The following is a 21,164-nucleotide window of genomic DNA, read 5'->3' as shown; positions in this document are numbered from 1 at the left end:
GTACTGTTATTTTGGTGTTATTGTCTCCATATAAGCTTATAGGACAGAAATTTATTGCTATGGACCAGCTTGGAGTACTTTAACTCAGGTAAGTGTTTTTTTACTTAGGGCTTAAGAATGTTTTCCCTTGTATATGTCCAGATGTTTCCCATCAACAGACTGTTTTTACCTTAGCTTTGGCTTCCATTGCCGCCTTCATTTCAGTTGCCATGCGGCTTCCACTTTAACTGTGTGGTATCACGCATATTAAGCTGAGGGTAACAGAGGAAAATGAAAGAGCAAAAATCATTTCCATGATAAAGAGCTGAATGCAAACAAACTTTTACTTGGCAGGTTTCTGGTTCCCACAAAATGCGTAACAAAATACAGAAGAAAGGGTGGAACATGTTAACTTACTACAAAATATTATGTTTCTGCAAATACTGAGATCTGGATTTTTTTCATAAGAACATAAGAATAGCCTTACTGGGTCAGACCAATGGTCCATCAAGCCCAGAAGCCCATTCTCATGATGGCCAATCTAGGTCACTAGTACCTGGCCAAAACCCAAAGAGTAACAACATTCCATGCTACTGATCCAGGGCAAGCAGAGGCTTCCCCCAAGTCTTAATAGCAGACTATGGACTTTTCCTACAGGAATTTGTCCAAACCTTTGTTAAAACCAGCTATGCTATCTGCTTTTACCACAACCTCTGGCAACATGTTCCAGAGCTTATCTATTCTCTGAGTGAAAAAATATTTCCTCCTATCAGTTCTAAAAGTATTTCCCTGCAGTTTCATTGAGTGTTCCCTAGTCTTTGTAATTTTTGATGGAGTAAAAATTCGATCCACTTGTATCTGTTGTACTCCACTCACGATTTTGTAGACTTCAATCATATCTCCCCTCAGCCTTCTCTTTTCCAAGCTGAATAGCCCTAATTTTTTTAGTCTTTCCTCATATGAGAGGAGTTCCATCCCCTTTATCATCTTGGTCGCTCTTCTTTGAACCTTTTCTAGTGCCGCTATATCTTTCTTGCGATAAGGAGACCAGAATTGAATGCAATACTCCAGGTGAGATCGCATCATGGAGTGGCATTATAATATCTGTAGTCTTGTTAACCATCCCTTTTTTAATAATTTCTAGCATCTTGTTTGCTTTTTTGGCTGCCGCCAAACATTGGGCGGAAGTTTTCATTGTATAGTCTACAATGACACTCAGATCCCTTACTTGGGCGCTAACCCCCAAGGTGGACCCAAGCATCCAGTAACTGTGATTTGGGTTATTCTTCCCAATATGTATCACTTTGCATTTGTCCACATTAAATTTCATCTGCCACTTGGATGCCCAGTCTTCCAATTTCCTAATTTCTGCCTGCAATGTTTCACAATCCGTATGCGTTTTAACAACTTTGAACACTGCAATTTTAATCACCTCACTCGTCGTTCCAATTTCCAGATCATTTATAAATAAGTTAAATAGCACCAGTCCCAGTACAGATCCCTGCGGCACTACACTGTTTACTCTCCTCCATTGAGAAAAATGACCATTTAACCCTACCCTTTGTTTTCTATCCGATAACCAATTCCTAATCCACAACTGAACTTTGCCTCCTATCCCATGACCCTGCACATCTAAATTTTGGACACTGATGTGTCAATATTCAAATGCCGAGGTCAATGGCGGGTTTTAAATGCTGATTGCAGTGTTTTAAGTGCTCCTTTTACAAAGCGGTGCTATGGATTACAAGCAGGCTGAATGTGAAGAAGCCCATTCTATTCCCATGGGCTTCTTCACATTCAGAGCAACAGAAACAAGAAGAAAGTCCAACTTGGTCTGCAGAAAAAACACCAACCAGGAGAAACCAACAAAACTGCAGACTGTGTACAAGATGCAGGCAAATTTATTGTATCAAAATTAAAATGCAAAAAAATAATATAAATAAAACCCTTTTACCAATCAAGGGACCCGACACGGTCCGTGTTTCGGACAAACCTTCGTCAGGGGTCCATGGTAAATAAAGTCTAAAACATACCACAGAAAAATTGAAGATAACAACAAAATGCCTTTATGTTATGTTTGCCGAGAATTGCTGACAGAAGTAAAGCATCTCAAGTGTCAGCAATTCTAGGCAAACATAACATAAAGGCATTTTGTTGTTTTAGACCTTATTTACCATGGACCCCTGACGAAGGTTTGTCCGAAACACGGACCGTGTCGGGTCCCTTGATTGGTAAAAGGGTTTTATTTATATTATTTTTTGCATTTTAATTTTGATACAATAAATTTGCCTGCATCTTGTACACAGTCTGCAGTTTTGTTGGTTTCTTCTTCACATTCAGAACACTACTAAACAGTAGCGCAGCTGTGTAAAAGGAGCACTTAACACACTGCAATCAGCAAGCCGATCAACATAGGAAAAGTCGGATAAGGTCTCAAAAGGTTCCTGGTGCAAGATAAAATCATGCCAACTTGTTACAGGCATAATGAACTCCACGGGAGATCCCAAAGGCCGATGATCTCAGGGTGCTGGTGCACCCCACTGTTTGGCCAGAAACGATTTCAGATATTCCAGCATAGCGCACAAATGGGTACCAGCCTCAGTATGGATCTGTACTCATGCTGGAAACAGGACCACAAATCGGATACCCCGGTTACGCAGCTCAGAGCAATATGGGGCCAATGCCTTGTGATGCCCAGCAATGGTGCTGGAGTAATCATTAAACAGCACAAGATCGGCACCCTCATGTTCCAGGGATCTGGATCTGCGGTACAGCGCCAGGAGTTTGTCTTTAACCAGGGTAATACTTTTAAAACCAATAGAATTTTTCACTCAGAGAACAGTTAAGCTCTAAAACACATTGCCAGAGTATGTGGTAAGAGCGGTTAACATAGCTGGTTTTAAAAAAGTTTTGTACAAGTTCTAAGAGGAAAAGTCCACAGTCTGCTATTGAGATAGACATAGGGGAAGCCACTGCTTGCCCTGGGATTGGTAACATGGAATGTTGCTACTATTTGGGTTTTTGCCAGCTACCTGTGACCTGGATTGGCCATTGTGGAAACAGGATACTGGGCTAGATGGACCACTGGTCCGACCCAGTATGGCTATTTTTATGTAACATCTCAATGACAATTCCCCTCACCTTTTTGCATAAAGGAAGTGTTGTAACCTGTTCTTTTGTTGTCCATTTCCAACAGAGGCATCTTCCATTTGACCATTTGTTAAAGTAGTAAAATAAAACTACATATCAAACTACTTGCATCTTTTCCATCTTAAAGGTTTCCTTGCTTCCCCTTCTTGCCTTTTACCAACTTTTTGAACCAATCCAGCCAGAAGCATCAGACCCTGCAGGATGCTTTAAATGTTTCACATTTTATCTATTTGATTAATCATCTTTCAAAATATCAAACAAGGTGGTTTAACATAATACTTGAAGATTAGGCTCTTCTTTCTGTTAATACACATAGAAGTCTATACCCTAGTTAAATAACCTCTGGTCATGAACTGTTGCAGAATGATGTTAATCACATCTCTCGGCTCCTCCTCCTTTACCAGTGGAGTTTAGTGCCCTCTTCATTTTTTACAAAAGCAATTGATATCCACTGTAACAGAAGAATGAAGAAGGAGGGACACAGGGAACTTCCCCAAAATAATAGTATATTTCTGTTCTGCTCTGTAACTCGTGAAAAATAACAATAGTTAGCATGAACTAATAAGATAGATATACCAATGAACCACCCTGTTCTGTGCAACAAACACAAACACATATGGAGCTCAAGAACTCAACAAACATATTGCTTTATTAGTCATATATGATTATTGTACTTCCAACTAATAGAAGAAAAACTCCAGTTCTGGATTATAGATTTCTCCGAAGCAGAAAGCAGGCACATTGAAAACTGACAGGACAGGTAGTACAGACTCTTGTATCTATTAACAGAAAGAAGATTATCCAGGTAAGAACCTAATCTTCCATTTTGCTACATAAACATAGGAATCTGTACTTTAGATGATATACCAACGTAGTTGCAGATGCCTTGGGTGGGACAGATGAGCCTGCCCGCTAAACCAAGGACCCAAAAGTCATGTCCTCCCGAACCACCATGTCCAGTCTGTAGAATCTGGTAAAGATATGGAGAGTAGACTAGTAGCTGCTCTACAGATCTCTTCGGGTGGCACTGTCCTGGTTTACACCCAAGAAGCCGCCATACTTCTAGTTGAATGAGCTTTGAGAGAAATAGGTGGCTGTTTGCCACAGGCAACGTATGTCAATGAGATTGTCATACGAATCCATCTGGCAATAGATGCCTTGGAAGCTGATCTGCCTCATCTTGACTTACTGGTTAGAACAGAAGACAGTCAGAAAGATGAAATGCCAATTGTCCATTCCAAATAGTGGAGCAAAGCTCTCTGTGCATCCAGTCTCTGCAATACTTTAGTTTCTTTAGCCGAACCTGTAGACTGAAACACAGGTAGACGGACATCTTGGTTGATGTGAAAGGCCGAAACAACCTGCAATTCCAAGACCCTTCTTGCTGAGTACCACCAGAAACACTGTCTTCACTTGAGATCCAGCCTCTTGAGTGGGCTCATATAGAGGCTTACAAAGTCCCTTCAGGACGATGTTAAGATTCCACTTCGAAAACGGCATAACGGAGGCCACAATATGAGTGCCCCCTTCAAAAATCGGGTCACATCTGGATGAGATGCCAGTGAAACCTTTCCTACTCAGGCTTGAAAGCACGAGAGACCTGCCACCTTCACCTTGAGAGATGCAACTGCCAGGGCTTTCTCTAGTCCAGCCTACAGAAAGTCAAGAATCATCAAAACTGGAGCCTTGAAAGGCTCCACATCATATTTGGTGCACCAGAGCTGAAAAGCCTTCCAGGCTTTAGCATAGGCTTCAACAGTCGAAGGCTTTTCACCTTGGAGAGTAGAAATGACTACCTCCGAATATCCTCTGCGTATTAAGGCAAAGTGCTCAATAGCCATGCTGTAAGACTAAAGCAATCTAGGTTCTCCATGTGGATTGGACCCTGACTGTGTAGTCCCGTATGAATCAGTAGCTTGATGCATGTATCTTGTTGAAACCATACTAGATCCACATACCATGCCCGACGAGGCAACCCTGTGCTTCGTCTCTTCGGCTGTAGAAGTGAATCACCTTCGTATTTTTGACTGAAGCTATCAAGTCCATCATTGCACAATGAGATCAAACACTCTTCGAGATAGCAACCATTCTCCCAGGTCCCGGGTCTGTATCTGCTGAGAAAGTTGGCCTGAATGTTGAGGAGAACACTTGAAGCTGAGCTTTTGCCCACCTGAACAACATCTGAGTCTCCAAATGTAACAAAACACACTTGTTGCCTCTTTATTTGTTCACATATGCTACTGCAATGGCATTGTCCGAGATCACTCTGAATGTCTTGCCTTCCCGATCTTTCTCCAACGACCTTAAGGCTAGTCAAATGACTCACAGTTCCATATGATTTTTGGATTATTTTCTCCAATGGAGAGACCATTGGCCCTGTACTGGACACCCGATACCCCAGCCTGACAGGTTGGCATCGGTTGTTAGAATCATCCATAAGGTGATTCGGAGTGGAATTCCTCTTGATAAGGAGTATATTCAGAGCCACCAGTCCAAGCTGTTCCTCACTTTCACAGATCAGGGAAGCTGCATCTAGAGGAATGACTTTAAGGGGGACCACCTGGAGAAGAGGGACTAACTTTAGGGGACATGTGCGCTCTTGCCCAGGGAACCACTTCCAGGGTGGCTGCCATTGAGCCCAGGACCTGAAGGTAATGCCAGGCAGTGGGGCTTTGCATCACTAGATCTGCAATCTGCTTTCTGAGCTTCTGTGTGCATGGCTTAGGAAGGAAGAGATGGCCCTTTGTCGTATCGAAGCAGACTCCCAAGTACTCCAAGCATTGGGCTGACTCTAGATGACTCTTCTTGAAGTTGACTCTCCAGCCCAGATCCTGAAGATTTATTTATTTTGTATTTATTTCTAAAAATTTTTAACTGCCTATAATTAAGCAGTTTACAGCATAAAACATTCACAATGATTCAAACAGCAACATATGACAATTCTTTCAGTGCACACATTTAACCCACTAAAAATAGCAGAGAACTATAGTAGGATTATATATCACTAATTGTTAATGAATCAAGAGCATTATTCATAGTTCATATTCCTCTTTAAACATCTCCCTTCCACATAGCATCAGAGGGAGGCATCTACATACAATTGAGTTTTTAGCATACACTTAAACTGTAATCGATCTGAACAGATCCTCAGGATGCCAGGGAGGAGATTCCATTGTTTTACTCCTGCCACGGACATCACTGCTATTCTTGATTTTTCATATCGGACAGTATTCTCTTTCTTCAAAATTAATCTCGCTGTGCCTTCAGACCTTAAGCATCTCCTCAGTTGGTATACCTCCCATAGAGTTTGATAATTCAGAAGAACAAAACCATACAAACTCTGATGCACCACTGATAGAACCTTGAAGCAGATCCTTTGTGCCACTGGGAGCCAGTGCAACTGCTTCAACACTGGAGTAATATGCTTTATAGTGGGATTCCCAAAATCAACCTTGCCGCAGAGTTCATCAATTGCTGCAAGGCTTTACATTTGATCTTCAACAATCCCAGGTAGAGTGCATTACAGTAATCTAACTGTGTCAGGATCAATTCCTATACTGCTGTTCGAAAATCATATGGAAGGAGAATCAGCATTAATCGTGAGTATCCACGTCCAGATCTACAATTTGCCGCACCGTTTGCTCAGTCTCCACCTTTGACAGGGCTTTGACCAGCCAATCATCCAAGTAAGGGTGCACCTGAATTCCCCTCCTGCGGAGATAAGCTGCAGCCATCACCATTACCTTGGTGACGTTGTTGCTAACCCGAAGATTAGAGCTGCAAACTGGAAATGCCTTCACAGAACATGGAACCTCAATTATCTCCTGTGGGCCGGAAAGATGTGAATATGAAGGAGGGAGGCTAGGAATTTGCCTGGTGCCACAGCTGCAATTATTGACTAGACCATCTCCATGTGGAAATGCAGCACTTTCAGGTCTGCATTCACAGATTTAAGGCCAGAATGGTTCTCCGATCTTCTGAGCCTTTCTTAGACACTATGAAGTACATGGAGTATTTGCCAGAGCCTGATTCATCATTGGGAACTAGTTCTATGGCTTGAATATCTAGTAGCCTTTGCATCGTCACTCGGACCCTGGCCTCATTTTCCATCCGTCTAGCAGGAGAATCCATAAACAGACTTAGGGGAGAATAATAGAACTCGATTTTATGACCCCATGAATAATATCTAGAACCCAGTGGTCTGAGAAAATTTGCTCCCTTGTCCTCCAGAATGTCAACAGCATCCCACCAATGTGAAGGACTGTAGCTATCGCATTGGCGTCATTGTGTCTTCTTGGAGGCAGAGCTGATGAGAGACCCTGAGGTTTACTGATGTATAGAGCTACCAAATCTCTGTCTGGATCCCTGATAAGATCTGAGTAGAAGCACCTGTGTAATACTGGCGGGAATGTCTTGAGGAATGAAAATTGCCCCTCCCTCCCCCAACATATCAGTGACGTCTGCTGTCTGGCAGAGCCTCAGGATGGCTATCCACCACAATGGCCATGAGGTCATTTAAGCCCTTACCAAATAGCATCTGGGTTTTGGTCATTTACTTGTGACCTGGACTTGCCACCATGAAGATAGGATACTGAGCTAGATAGACCATTAGTCTGATTCAGTAAGAATATTCTTATGCCCTTTAAAAGGCAGTCTGCTTAAGGTGGTCTTGGAGGCTGAATCACCCGCCCATTGCCTGATCCAGAGCATCCTGCGGGTGGAATCGGCATATGCTACACCTTGCTCATGACTCTGATGATGTCAGAGACCATCCACAACATAATCTACCCTCTACAGCACCAGCTGGGGGCATATGTCCTCCTCTGCTGCAGAACTCTGTTGCAATCTGGTGTGGCAGGCACGTACCACAAACGAGGCTGCTGCTGTTCATGCTTTGATCCCCAAAGCTAGTGCTTCAAATTGTTTTCTAAGCACTACGTCTACTTTACGGTACTGCACATTCTTTAACATCACACCTCCCTCACTAGGGAGGGAGGTATGCTTTGACACTTGAACCACTGTGGAATCCACTTTCTGCTGAGTAAACAGCAGCTGAAATTTTGGAGCCAAAGGGTAAAGCGTGGACATAGTCTTGGCTACCCTTAAGGAGCCTTCCAGAGACTCCCATTGCTCAGTGACCAGCAAGGTGATGTCTAAGTGTGCAGGAAAAAATGTAGTCTGAAGATATGTGCTGCTCATGACCATGCACTGGGAGGTCAACAGCTGTTGAGGTTCCAGTTTCAATTCCCTGTAATAACATGAGGCACTGTAGCTGACCTGAAAAGCTGCTGCCTCTGGCTTACGGTCCCTGAAAGAGAACTGGAGTCCTCCAGGCAAGGAAGTGTGCTCTGGGAAAGTAAAGGCAAGGAGTATGATATCCAGTCCTCCCAGTCCTGGTCCGCATGATCACAAAGGCTGGATGCTGGATTCCTAAGCGGCAGGGAGGTCTCTTGGGGAGGAATCTCTCCCCAGTCCAATGCTGGAGCATCTGCAGGCAGTGCAGAACATCCTGGATCCATCAAATAAACTTTCCACAGGAGATTCATAAAGTCCAGGGTAAACCCCTGAACAGGAGGCCCCATAGACCCCTGCAGTACCTGACTGATTTCTCTTTGTCTCTGCTGTTTCCACACACTTGTGTTTTGCGTAATCACTGTTCAGGGTCTCAGGGAAGGATTTCTTTCCAGTCATCCAGATCCCCTGTGGTTCCCCAGCACTATAGAACTCAGAGGAGGCTAAACCCGAGGCTCCTGCCCCTCTCTCGAGTGCCCCATGGCACATGGACACTCCTTGGCCAGCCATCTAGCACAAAACCGGCATGATATGAGGGTATAACAGGATGAGGAGTCCACCCCAATCGATTTTGAGTCAAATCGAGGGGTTTTGAGGCAGATGGAGGATTTAGAAAAAAAGATTGTTTAAAATCCAGATGGTCGCCACCAGTAAATTCGCATCAAAAACAGCCCGTGGGGGTTCCCATAAAATTATAAAGTCAAGGAAAGAAGTTTTGAAAATGGAGGCCCCTATCTCTGGCCCCAGAAACCTTTAAAAATCACATTTTCAGCTGCCAACCCCCTCCCCTCCCCCCATTTTTCCCTTAGGGAATAAAGGGCTGTACTCACTGTCTGTTTGTGTCAGCTTTTCATGCAGCCTGACTGAATGGCAAAGACTTTCTGCCTCAATTTCTGTCAAAAGTGATCCAAAACTAGAGATCTTTGGGCTGCCAGTCATACCAGTTCAGACTGTGAACTTAACCCCCACTAATCCTCGCACTGCAATAGGGGGAGTGAGAAACACAGCCTGAAGCCCAAAGGGACTAAGATAGGGGCCCCACAGTGAAGGTGAGCTAGATTCCAGGGGAATGGGCCCCGAGCTCTAAAATACACAGAGCAGGCTGGCTTAGCAGGTACACCTGGGGGTTGCCCCATTAGCTGCAGACTGCCTGCAAAGAATCTGCATCCTCTCCCAGGCAGCCCCAAATTGGGAACTTCTAGGCACAAAAGCCTCACAAAATGGATAAAAATATATCCCAAAATAATAAAACTGAACAGAGCAGTTCAGAAAACAGCTTCTCAGTTTGCTTTCAGAAGGAAAACTGAAGAGACCCGGCACTATACTCCACTGGTGAACGAGGAGAAGCTGAAAGATGTGATTGACGTCTTTCTGCAACAGTTTGTAACCAGAGGATATTCACCTAGAGTACAGACTCCTATGTTTATGCAACAGAAATATAATTCTAGAGGGGAAAAAAAAACAATGGACATGACCACCACTTAAGGTCATAAGCACCCTGTATAATAGGTTTGGAAACCCAACAACCACCTTTCCCTCTTTCCTGCTTACTCATTACCACTTCCACTGGCCTGCTGCCTTCCAGCTCCTGCCAGTAAAATCAACAGAAACGTAAACTTCTTGTGTTGGAAAGGTGGCTTAGAAAGAAAAACAGAAAAAAGAGACAAAACAAAATAGAAATAAACATTACAAAATAGAAGTCATACTTCTATGTCGATTGCCACTTGCTCCCGTTCAGTGACAACCTCTAAGAGGGTTTTTGCCCCCCAGTGTCTTCCCGAGTGTAGATCTGGCGAGCAACCGAAGTGCCAGGGCTAGATCATTCAGCCTAAGAGCCGCAAGTGGATTGATGATTCGATAACGGAAGATGGCATTCACTCCGATTGTTACGAAATCCTTGGTCAGAACCGGAGAAGATGAGATAGACATGAATGAAGCTACAATAAAAGCAAGAGTTGAAAATGCTGCCAAAAAGCACATATTTTAATATTTTACCTGTCTACAAACAAAAATATGAAAAGATTTTAGACTCTCTTAACTTTATACAGAAAATGAAATACTTCTTCCATATTTACTCAAATCCTGCATTATGCAGTCTTTAATTTATTTTGGAAAATCCAAATAGAAACTAAACACTTATTTCTGATTGAACGGCAGACATGGCCATTCTTGTTTCAACTCGATAGAATTCATAGATGCAGGGAAGAACGAAATAGATGCCTTGGAAGGATTAAGAACACAGAAAAGTAATCCACACTTGTTTTTTTGTACTTTGGCTATCTAGCGTTGACAGAAAGCAGGGACAGTACTTAGCAATTGCTCTTCTGAGCAAGCGCCAGGCAAAGTTCCTCCTGCTCTGTACCGGCAATTCTCTGCACAAATAGCATGCATTTAATTTGCATATTATTATGCTGAGAATTGCCCGTAAAATAAAAGTCGCTCCCACTACAGGCACTACATTGACTCGCTGGATTTTACTAGTGAGTTGAGAATCCGGCTTTTAGTCCCCATGTCATTCTCTAAAAGAAACTACAAAGATTCAACACTTAAACAGAACATAGAAGAACAGGAATTGAGGGAGAGCTTGGGACTTTAACTGCTCTTTGTCTGCTCCATTTCCTACAAATTTTTAGCCTGCTGTGCTTCTCACTTCCCCTAGACCTAGCCTTCTGCAGAAGATGACTACAAATTGTCACTACCTAGATCATTTTTGTGTCCTGTTTTTGCTCTGCCCTTCTTCTTACTCTTTATTATACTAATTGTATTGAGCCATTTAGACTGATTTCACTGCACAACAATTTTTTGGTTAAGTCTTGATTCCTGAAAAGTTTTTGGTGATTATGACAGGTACCAACTTGGTATGCTCAAATATGGTTTTGGTTTTACTGCATCACGTAAGAACTATGAGAAATAGACATTTTTATGTTTACTGACAATAAAATATATAGTCAAGTTTACGTTTCGCACAAGCGACTAAATGAAACAGAATTAAAAGTGTTTTGCTCCCGAGTTTCTTTTATATTCAGTGTCTGGTGCATCACGTTGTAGCATCCAACAATAGTCGGCAAGCATTGACGGATTCCAATTGCCCTGGTATCGTTTCTCCATCGTAGCTATGTCTTGATGAAACCTTTCACCGTGCTCGTCACTCACAGCACCGAGATTTGCGGGGAAGAAGTCCAAGTGTGAATGGAGGAAATGAATCTTGAGTGACATATTGCACTTCATTCTCTTGTATGCTTTGAGAAGTTTGTCTACCAGCTGAATGTAGTTTGGGGCTCTGTAATTGCCCAGAAAATTGTCAACAACGTCTTTCAAGGCTTTCCAGCCAATTTTTTCCGGCCCAACTAACAGATCTTCAAATCGCTTGTCACTCATAACATGTCTGATCTGGGGGCCAACAAAAATACCCTCTTTGATCTTGGCATCAGTTATTCTTGGGAACATCTGTCTTAAATAACGAAAACCTTCCCCTTCCTTGTTCATTGCTTTCACAAAATTCTTCATGAGTCCCAGTTTAATGTGAAGAGGAGGCAAAAATATCTTTGTCGGGTCAACAAGCGATTCATGTGCTACATTTTTCTGTCCTGGAACTAACTTTTTACGGAGTGGCCAGTTCTTTCTAGAATAGTGCGACTCTCTGTCTCGGCTGTCCCATTCGCAGATGAAACAGCAGTACTTTGTATAGCCAAGCTGCAGTCCTTGTAACAGAGCAACGACTTTGAGGTCTCCACAGATATTCCAGTTATACCTGGTATACTGGACATACTTTAGTAACATTTCCATATTCTCATATGTTTCTTTCATATGTGCTGCATAGCCAACAGGTACTGAAGGATAAACGTTGCCATTGTGCAACAGAACAGCTTTCAGGCTTAACATTGACGAATCAATGAAAAGACGCCACTCTTCCGGGTTGTGATCACAACCAAAGACCGAGAACAATCCTTCAATGTCACAACAGAAACAGAGACTGTCGACTTGTGCAAAAAATTTGGTTATATCATGATGCCGGTCTCGAAACACAGAAATTTTCGTACCTGGTGATAGCAAACACCATTCCTGCAGTCTCGAACCTAGCAGCTCAGCTTTTGCTTTTGACAGACCCAAATCTCTGACCAAATCGTTCAATTCGGACTGTGTTATCAGATGTGGATCGCCTGATGAGGATGGTTCAAAATCCGGGTCAATGTCACTGTTAGAACCCTGCACTGCAGTTTCTTCATCTGGTTCGTCTAAGGTCCAATCCTCTGGTGGTTTCGGAACTGGAAGACTGTCATCATGTTGCATGGGTCTCATTGCTGAAGGCAGATTAGGATATTCAATTGACTTCTTGTTTTTGGCAGAGAAACCAGACACATTAGTCAAACAGAAATAACAGTCCGTCACATGGTCTTTCTGTTCTCGCCATATCATCGGAACAGCAAATGGCATCGTCTTTCGAGTACCTCTGAGCCAGGCTCTCAGACTAACAGCACATGTCGCACAGCAAATGTGAGGCGCCCATTGCTTGTCTTGATCACCTATTTTGCAGCCAAAATACAGATGATAGGCTTTCTTTACAAGGGCAGACATCGAACGTCTCTGAGGCGTAAGTGTATATTCCCCACAGATATAGCAGAATGTGTCGCGGCTGTTACGACACCGACGAGACATATTGCCCGACACCAAAACGTCTATAGCATCAAGCTTACTTACTGTTATATTGCTACAGCTACTATACTACTATACTTTACTATACTGATACTATATACACACACGGACTATCTATATTAACCAAATGAGCAGGATCGGTGTATGGAAGCCACCATTATAGCATGGTGAGACAGCGCAAGCTCGTTCAGACCTGCCCAGACATGCCCAGGATGTCATCTTCCATAAAACAGCTTCCAACCTGGCTAGATTTTATGCATGGACATACCCAGGCGGCACAAACCGTTGTTGATAAGACACTTATGGGAGAAAAAATTGTTTGCATCCAAATATAAGAAAAAATCACGACAAAATTGAAGATTTCTCTGAAATGGTACGTGATGGGTAATTTTTGATGTAATATTCATGATCAGCACCCAAAATTCTATAAGAAACACCCAGCAGTGTTCAGGAAGCAAAAACTTTGTTGTGCAGTGATTTCCAGCACAATACTATGGGGCTCATAATCAAAACTTCAAAACATTCATAAACCAGCTCAAGTGCCCTGATCATACAACTCGACCTGAGAAGTGCTTTTGACCTGGTCAACCACACCATTCTCCTTGAATGTCTAGCTCACATTGGCATCTCAGACCAGGTCCTCAACTGGTTTCAGGGGTTCCTACAAAATAGATCATACGAGGTATTCAAGAATAACTCTTTCTCTTACTGCTGGGACAACACCTGTGGGGTCCCGCAGGGCTCCCCCCTATCCCCCATCCTATTCAACATATACCTAGCCTCCCTAGGTAAACTCTTACACAACCTAAATCTCAAATTCTTTATTTATGCAGACGATATCACAATAGCCATCCCACTAACCAACTTTTCACAAGAACTACTCGACCACATCACAAACATTCTCAACCAGATAGAACTCTGGATGCTTTCATTCAGACTGAAATTAAACCCCGACAAATCAAAATTTTTCCTAGCCTCCCCCAAAGATAAAATCAAGGAAACCACAATTCAACTAAAAGGAATGACCTTCCCCCTCGATCCGACCATAAAAATTCTGGGAATCACGCTGGACAAAAACCTATCCCTAGAAAACCATACCGACCTCATCGTTAGGAAAAGCTTCTCGGTACTTTGGAAACTTCGCACCATAAAAAAATACTTCAATGACAATGCATTCCGCCTACTTGTACAATCCTCCATCCTCAGCATTCTCGACTACTGCAACATCATCTTCCTTAACGCCACAAAGAAAACTACCAGGAGACTAAAAATAATCCAAAATACCGCAGTGCGCCTCATCTTTGGCCTAAAGAAATGGGAACATGTCACCCCTTTCTACCACCAACTACATTGGCTGCCATTTGAATCTAGAGTTCTTTTTAAATTCGCATGCTTCTGCTACAAATCGGTTAATGGCTCTTCTCCAAGTTACATAAATACCCACTTTAACCTTTATTGCAACAACAGGACATCACGCAGAATTCAACTGTTCGCCTTCCCTTCGCCAAAACACTGTCCTCTCAAAAGATTCCTCGATAGAACTTTCGCCTTCCAAGCAGCCAAGTCGAACCCATGGCTAGCCCAGATGATATTCGAGGCCCCCACTTACCTTGCCTTCAGAAAACTACTAAAAACTTACCTATTCAGCAAACACGACCCTTAATATCCCCTTCACCCCACATAACACTTACCCCACCCCTGCCCCCTGCCCCCTTCCGCCTTCACCAGACCCTCCCTTTTTCCCACTCTCTACTTCCCTTGTCTAGTTCGATCAAAGCTGCAATTTCTGTTAAATTGTTGTAAATCTTCCCCTCATTGCAGACTGTTGTAAATCGCTGTAATTTCATTGCTGACTGCTGTAAATTGTTGTAATTTATCGTAAATCTGCTTATAATTTGTTGTAAATCTGCTTGTAATTTGTTGTAAATCTGCTTGTCAATGCAGGTCATTTGCTAATTGATGTAAACCACCTAGAACTCGCTGGGTATGGCGGTATATAAGAATAAAGTTATTATTATTATTAAGTCAGCACTTGGACATCCTAATAGCAGGGACATCCAAATCAAAACCAATTTTCTGGATGTGCAGCAGTACTTATAAGCTGCTGTGCGTCCAGAGCTCAAAGGGGCGTGTTGGGAGGTGTGTTATGGACGGGAATTCGGTGGGCTTCAACCTGGACAAACCCCAGCCATAATCAAAGCTTTCCTAGAAGGAACTTAGATGCTGAAAGTTAGACTTGTTTGAATTGCGTCTAAGTTCCACAAAGGTGCCCAAACTGACAAGAAGGCCACTGGAGGATTTAAAAGACATGAACCCCTCCCCCTGTGGTGATGACCCCCTCATACCACCCTAAGAGCCCTGGCATCATTGTGCTTTCTTGGGGGTTGATGAAGGATGAGAACTGGAGGCTTGGCTTCACCTAGGTCCAGTAAATATCTTATGATCTGAAATGAAGCTCCTCCTGAGCCTCTAGAATTGTGAAAATTAGACCACCCAGATCCTCTAGCTTCACAGTCTGCTGGCATCATTGTGCTTTCTTGGGGGTTGAGGAGGGATGAGAACTGGAGGCTTGGTTTCACCTAGATCCTGTAAATTAGAGAGCTACACGGGAACGGGGACAGCGGGGATCCCGGCGCAGGACTATACATCCTTGTATCCAGGCAACAACCTGGAAGCAGAAGTTCTGCAAAATGATTCCATTTTGTTTTTTTACTCTATTTTCAAATGCAGATAGAGACCAAGAAATTTAAACACAGAATCCAAATACCATCTTAAATGTGGTTTCCAGGAAGCATACAGAGTGAGTAGCAATTTAAAGCAAAACACAACCATAAGTTAACAAGCAATAGGATCATCATACATTGCATTTAGGTCTAGCACAGACAACTAGTCCCAGACTGCAATACCTCCCTTCGAGCTGATCTCCTGGCCCGAACTGCATACATTCTATCATAAGGCCCCCACCCCAGTGGCGTACCTAGGGTATGTGGCCCATCATTTTTTGACACCCCCCCCATGTAAAAAAATATTTTTTGTAATAACCATGAAACTGAATAAATGGTCATAATAGAAACAGGCAGTGAAAATTTTATTTTATTGAACCTCATATATGTAACCATTATTCCAAACATACCATAATATAACATAAATTATGTCTGAATTGTCATGACATCAGAAGCACATATGGAGTAGTTGCAGGTGATGCTTGGGACAGTTCTGATTGTATTAGTTCGGTTTTATATGTTTTTTGAATAGATGGGTTTTTATTTCTTTTTTGAAGGTTTTGTAGTTTGTGGTCGAGGTCAATAGGTTGTAGAGTTGGGGGTCGAGTGTTGCAGCTCGAATGACTAGGAGGTTGTCAAACTGTTTTTTTCTTTTGACGTTTTTGGTTGGAGGGTGTGTGAATGGTGCGTGAGTTCTCCTATGTCTGGTTGAGGTGGATTGAATTATTTAGCTGAAGAAATTAGTTACCCCCCCATTCCACACACATTAATTCTCTTCCATTATTGTTCCCATTATAAAAAACACTGATAAGTTCTCAGGAAAAAAATACATTAAAATAAGAAGTGAAAACAAAGGCCCCTACAGATGAGAACATAACATAAGAATAGCCTAACTGGGTCAGACCAATGGTCCATCATACCCAGTAACCCATTCTCATGGAAGCCAATCCAGGTCACTAGTACCTGGTCAAAACCCAAAGAGTAGCAACATTCCATGCTACCGATCCAGGGCAAGCAGATGTTTCCCCCATGTCTTAATAACAGACTATGGACTTTTCCTCCAGGAATTTGTCCAAACCTTTCTTAAAACCAGCTACGCTATCTGCTTTTACCATAACTTCTGGCCACTTCATTTTTAAGCTGAGATCTTTCCTTCCAAACAGAGACTTTGCTAGATGTCAAATACAGCACAAGGTAACTTCACATGGACTTAGCTGTGCAGGAAATGTGAATCTCCTCATACACCCACCATATAGTGCAAAAATGTGCAAAGGTCTGTTTTTTTCTTTCGATCACTACATAGACTAATGCCACAGAAGCAGCGCTGTTACAAACATATTCTGTAAGTCAGTGCTAAGGTTAACAAAGTTTCCTTCCTTGGACCAGAAGGAGATACTGGCAAACCACTGGAAGAGATCCCAAAACAATTACCTAGGCGCAATACCCAAAGACCCACTCAGTGTGTGAACCAGTTGAGTGGAGTGGACTAACTGGGGGGTGGAAATGGGCCCGGAGTTTGCTCAGCAGAATTTCCCAGATCACCTCTTCCTCTCAACACATTGACGTGCTGCCACCACCACCACCACCACTAGGAACACCTCACCGGGTAGCCCAGCAATGCTATAAACTTTATAAAACACATTATTATATTTTCTTATAAAGCACATATTTTAACTGAATTCTCTGACATCCTCAGCCTTTCCATACACAAAAATAGAAGGAAGAAAAGTTCCCATTTCCTGCTGTCTCATGTCCCTGGCCTATACAATATTTTTCTTCTGCAGACCCTTCAAAAATCTGACCAAATCCTCGTTTCACTTGCATTATAAAGTACTGAGGATGCCATCTCTCCCCAATCCCAGGTCCTAAAGTCTAAGACAGTAGCGCAAACTAGTGCTGCCAGATTCAGGGAAAAAAATTTCGATTCGATTCAGCCTATTGAATTGGTTTATCGATTCGATTTTCCTGCCCAATTGGGTGTTTTTTTCAAACATCATGGTGGGTTTATTTTATAGCTTTTTCACCCCCCTTTGGCTTCTCCTAACCACACTGGCGCTGTGGTGTAAATAAAATAAAGAAACAAAAAGGACTTTTCCTCTCTCTGTTAAATCCTAGCTCACGTTTGCAGTCTAACACCAGCTCTGGCAGGATACACATTTCAAATCTGACATATTGTAATCACAAAACAGAAAATAAAATTAGATTTTCTACCTTTTGTTGTCTGGTTATTTTTCAAATCTTGTTGGTCCAAGGCTCTGGTTGTCTTCTGATAACTTGCTTGCTAGGGTCTCCTTCTTTCTTCTTTCTCCGTGCTAACCATCCATCTGCCATCTCTGTCCTCCCTTTCCGTTTCCCTTCCCTCCCCCGGATGTCTGGCATCTTTCCTTTTTTTTGTCTCCCTCCACAGATCCACCTTTTCTTAACAACCCTTTCATCCAGCAGCTCTCCCTCCTTCCCCACCACCCCAGGGTCCACCATCTCTCCCTTTCTTTTCCCAACTACCCTCCTAACCAGTATATCTATCCCCCCCTCCACACATCCCTTGTGTCCAACTTCTCTCCCTTTCTGTTCCTTCCCTCCCTAAAACCCATGTCCATCATCTCTCTCTCTCTCCTCTATTTTCAGACCCATTATTTCTTCCCACCCAAAGTCCGGCATATGCACGTCTCTTTGAACCCCTCCCCCTTCCCTCCGTGTACTTCTACACCATGGCCCCCCTCCCCTGAAGGCTTGTCCCCCCCCTTAAAGGTCTGCATCCCACCCCTGAAGGCCTGTACCCCCTTGAAGGCCTGCCTGCCTGCTCTCCTTGAAGGCCTGTCCCCCCCCCTTGAAGGCCTGCCTGCCTGTTCCCCTTGAAGGCCTGCCCCCCCCTTGAAGGCCTGTCCCCCCCAAAGGCCTGCACCCCCCCGACGGCCTGTCACCCCCCCCCCCCCGAAGGCCTGCCTGTCCCCCTTCAAGGCCTGTCGTCCTCCCGAAGGCCTGCACCCCCCCCGAAGGCTTGTCCCCCCTTTGAAGGCTTGCCTGCCTGTTCTCCATTAAGGCCTGTCCCCCCCCCCTCCACAAGGTCTGCCTGCCCGCCCCACTCTGAAGGCCTGCTGCCCCCCCCCCACTACCTCGAAGGACCACTCGGCTCCACCACCATCACCACGAAGCACTGCTCATTCCCCCCGGCCTCCCCACTTCATTTCTCTGGGGAAACAGCCTGCAGCAAGATCGCGCAATGCCAGTGATCTTTGCCTGCTTCGGCTGTTTCTCCGCCGCGGTCCCGCCCCTCCTCTGACATCAGAGGAGGGGCGGGACCGTGGCGGAGGAAACAGCCGAAGCAGGCAAAGATCGCTGGCATCGCGATCTTGCTGCAGGCTGTTTCCAGACGCGACACCCGGCGCAGGGGGGGGGAACTGGACCGGACCGGGAGCACCCCCTCAGGGCTTGGCACCCGGGGCGGACCGCCCCCCACGCCCCCCCCCTTGGTACGCCACTGCCCCACCCAAACAGTCAAACAAGCACCAAACTCCCCCCATATCCACTTTCTACCCCAATCCACTTCCCCCCTCCCCCTACTTCTTCCCCATCCCCTCCCTGATGCTGAGCAAGGAGATAATTCTGAAAGGTTTGTTAGATTGCAGTATATTGCTCTCATTTTATTTTGGGCAGCTAGGCATACCACCATATCTCAAACATGGCCAGATTGCTCATTTTCGGAAAGGATATTGGAATGTGCTCCCGAGAGAGGTGGTGGAGAGGAAAATGGTGACGGAGTTCAAAAAGGCATGGGATGAACACAGAGGATCTAGAACAGGGGTGGGTAACTCCAGGGCAGGATTAATTATTCGAGGGCCCCTAAGCACACAAGTATACTGGGCCCCCCTGGCCCTTCCCCGCCCCACCTCACCCATGCCCCACCCCTATGTTAACTTGCAACGAAACAACAAGGCAAGCAGTCCACCAAAGAATTCAACAAGAAACAAAAGAAGATTCAAATCAGGTTAATTCAAGGTGCTCCCAAGAACCATGCCTGATGCATTTCGCAAACAAGGCTAGTCAACACTAACAAAAAAACATGTATTTCATACAAACAGAACAAAGAAACACCTTCGCCTAGTATGGAATATGTAATCACAAACTAACCTCTCCCCCTTTTACAAAACTGTAGTAAGGTTTTTAGCCATGGCCAGCGCTAAAAAATGCTCTACAGTTTTGTAAAAGGGGGGATAAAATAGAAATACGTAGACAAAGGTTAAATAAAACCACCAAGAAGCTGGACTCTGCATACAATGCAACACCACAGAAACAGTGATGCATGTCCCCTAAAGCAAAAAAATAAATAAATAGAAATTTTTTTTCTACCTTTCCCTTCTCTGGTTTCTGCTCTCCTCATCTTCTTGTCACTCTCTTCCTTTCATCTTCTGTCCTTCTGTGCCTCTTTCAGAAATTGTCTGCCTCTCCCTTCCATCTCTTCTTTCCCCCCCCATTGGTGTGGCATCCATCATCTTCCCTTCCCTCCTCCAATGGTCTGGCATTTGTCTCCTCTCCTCCCCTTCCCTCTCCCACACTCCCATGGTTGGGCATTTCACTCTCTCCTCTCCCTTCCTCCCACTTCCATCAGCATCTGCACCCTTTCTCTCCCTCCAACCCAATTCCATCCAGGATTCTTCTGCCTTGTGTCTCTCTCCCCTTTCCTTGCACCCCAATTCCATCAGCCTCTGCCCCCTTTCTTTCCCTTCAACCCAATTCCATCCAGTATCCTTCCCCTTATATCTCTCCCCTTCCCTTGCACACCAATTCCATCAGCCCCTTTCTCCCCTTTCACCACCCTTCCATACCACCCTGTTCCCTTTCTCTTCCTCCACCACCCTTCCATACCATCCTTCTCACAACCCTTCATACCACCCTGCCCCCTTTCTCTCTCCCCCTCCAAACATTGCAGCTGCCGGCTCTGCCCACTGAGCTCCTTTGCCCGAAAGCAGCATTAGAACAGCTGATGGCAATGGGTTACCCCCCCCGCAGCAACAGCAACGTGCCCCCCTCCCGCAGCAACAGCAACGGGCCCCCCCCACAGCAATGGTAATGGTCCCCCCCTGCAGCAATGGCAACGCGGACGAATCTGTTACAGGAAGGTCCCGCGATGATTGCTTCTGCTGGTCCATCCCCATCCGACGTCATTTACTTGCTCTGGAAGAAGTAACGTCAGAGGGGGATGGACTGGCAGCATTCATCGCAGGACCTTCCTGTAACAGATCCGGCCGCATTGCCATTGCTGCGGTGGGGGGGGCCATCCATTGCCACTGCTGTGTGGGGGGGGGAGGGCGTTGCCATTGATGCCGAGAGAGGGCCATTGCTGTTTAAAAAAATGGCAAGGTGAGTCAT

The 21,164-nt window shown here is 44.4% G+C and overlaps 1 long non-coding RNA gene across 4 annotated transcripts in view; it reads right to left on the bottom strand.

Moving 5' to 3' along the window:
- LOC117353725 overlaps window positions 1-21,164 on the bottom strand; it is a 72,223-nt gene that overhangs the window by 33,748 nt on the left and 17,311 nt on the right. For all 4 annotated transcript variants that reach the window (XR_004538009.1, XR_004538006.1, XR_004538007.1 and 1 more), the window contains exons 2-3: window positions 10,128-10,358; window positions 170-251 (exon numbers count right to left, since the gene is read on the bottom strand). This is a non-coding gene — a long non-coding RNA (uncharacterized LOC117353725). The remainder of the gene's footprint in view (window positions 1-169; window positions 252-10,127; window positions 10,359-21,164) is intronic.

Source organism: Geotrypetes seraphini, chromosome 2 (genome assembly GCF_902459505.1).
Source record: "Geotrypetes seraphini chromosome 2, aGeoSer1.1, whole genome shotgun sequence".
In the NCBI taxonomy this organism is placed as follows: domain Eukaryota; kingdom Metazoa; phylum Chordata; class Amphibia; order Gymnophiona; family Dermophiidae; genus Geotrypetes; species Geotrypetes seraphini.
This window is presented reverse-complemented; position numbering and strand designations above follow the sequence as displayed.